Source organism: Microtus ochrogaster, linkage group LG1 (genome assembly GCF_000317375.1).
Source record: "Microtus ochrogaster isolate Prairie Vole_2 linkage group LG1, MicOch1.0, whole genome shotgun sequence".
Lineage (NCBI taxonomy): Eukaryota > Metazoa > Chordata > Mammalia > Rodentia > Cricetidae > Microtus > Microtus ochrogaster.
The window spans coordinates 2,706,296-2,708,519 of record NC_022027.1 but is presented as its reverse complement, the minus strand read 5'-3'; positions in this window follow the sequence as shown (position 1 = coordinate 2,708,519).

Genomic DNA, 2,224 nt, shown 5'->3' with positions numbered 1-2,224 from the left:
GTATGTGAGTGTGAGTGTGTGTATGTGCGCATGTGAGTGTGAGCGTGAGTATGTGAGTATGCGTGTGCGCACGCATGTGTGAGTATGTGAGTGTGTGTGTATGTGCGCATGTGAGCGTGTGAGCGTGAGCGTGTGAGCGTGTGAGCGTGAGCGTGTGAGTGTGAGTGTGTGTATGTGCGCACGTGAGCGTGAGTGTATGAGCATGAGTGTGTGAGTGTGAGTGTGCGCACGTATGTGTGAGTATGTGAGTGTGAGTGTGTGTATGTGCGCATGTGAGTGTGAGCATGAATGTGTGAGTATGCGTGTGCGCACGCGTGTGTGAGTATGTGAGTGTGAGTGTGTGTGAGTGTGTACTGCCCACATACCACAGTGTTTGAAGCCGGTCTGCTCACCAGCCGTCCCCCTGTCTCCACTAGGACTGCTGGGATTGTGCACACTCCACATGGACTTTATGGGCCTGCCAGGGTTTGAACTCAGGTCTTCAGGCTTGTGTGGCAAGTGCTCACCCACAGAGCCCTCTCCCCAGGCCTCGTATTGAAGAAGTAACTCACAGCAGAGCAGCCGTCACCCACAGCTCGCCACATCCAGCCTGGCTCCCCTCCTCCTCTCCCGGTACCTGGTGGTCCAGACAGACACAAGCATGAGCCGGGAAACAGACAAGTGCTTCCTGTCTGTGGTTCAGGACAACTGGACAGACGCATGGCACAACCTTCAGGGCTAGTCTCAAGCAGGCAGTCTTTGCATATTCTGTTCCCTGCCCCCATTGTTCCTTCTGAGCTGGCCAATCTCAGGGTGCACTGACCCAAGACAGAGCTGGGCCTTTGCATCTTGTGACATGATTGGTGGGGAGCCCTACGCCTTAGGAACAACCCCTGCTGTCCCAGGGTGAACATGACGCAAATGTTTGCTGACGGGCTCTTCCAGACGGTACAGAGACATGCCCCTTCTCCACTGAGTAAACCGAGTGGGACATGGGTTTCACTTAAGGATTGGTCCTAGGGACAGGAACTGTACCTGTGTCTGTGTGTGCTGGGCAATGAAGCCTATGTGAGTGTGCCCACATGAAACAGGCTTGGTGGCACATGCCTGTCATTCCAGCACTCAAGAGGATCCTGAGTTCAAGGTCAGGCTTGGCCATGTGGGGAGTTGCAGGCTAGCCTGGTCTGTATGAGACTCCATTGCCAGGTGTGGTGGTCAAGTCTTTCCTGGGGAGTCAGAAGCAAGGGAATTTCTGCAAGCCCCTGGCCACCCTGGTCGACACACAGCTCTCGCGATGTACTAAGTGAGACCCTGCCACTGTCCTCGTGTGTCCTCTGTCTCAGAGGGAGGCAGGTCTGAAGCCTGAGCGAGGGCCAGCGAGCGAGCAGCAACCCTCAGGGCTGACATCCTATAACACACATCGGTTTAGTCTTGCGTGTGTCCATTTGCGAGCACGTAGTTTCTCAGGGCAGGAACACGTTCACATCAGACCCCTCCCTCTCTCATCTTTATCCAGTTCAGGACCCCAGCCCACCCCAGCCCACAGGATGGGGCCCTCACGTTGCCTGGCTCCACCCCTTATCAACTCAAACAAAATGGGTTTTTGCTTTTCCTTTCAGACCAGGCTGACCTCAGACTCAAAGAGATCCTTCTGCCTCTGCGTCCCTAGTGCGGGGATTAAACACCACCAGCAGCCTGTGGCCATCTCATCATACAAAATGCATTCAGGGGGCTGGAGAGATGGCTCAGTGGTTAAGAGCATTGCCTGCTCTTCCAAAGGTCCTGAGTTCAATTCCTGGCAACCACATGGTGGCTCACAACCATCTGTAAAGAGGTCTGGTGCCCTCTTCCGGCCTGCAGACATGCACACAGACAGAATATTGTATATATACTAAATAAATAAATATTTTTAAAAAATGCATTCAGTCCCGCTTCAAAATCCCCATCGCCAGCCAGCACTCGGGAGGCAGAGGCAGGAGGATCCCTAAGTTTGAGGCCAGTCTGGTCTACAGAGTGAGTTCTGGGACAACCAGGGCTACACGGAGTAACCCTTTCTGGAAAAGAGTTTTCATGGTTTGTAAGTGTCTCAACACAACTCAAAAGTACAAAGTGTCTCCTGAAGTTGAACGCAATTTCCTAACTGCGACTCCCTGTGAGGTAAAAACAGTGCACAGAGTGAACATCCTCCTGATTTGATGAAAAATCAGAACACAGCAAAGAATTAGCCAACCAAAGCAAGACCAAC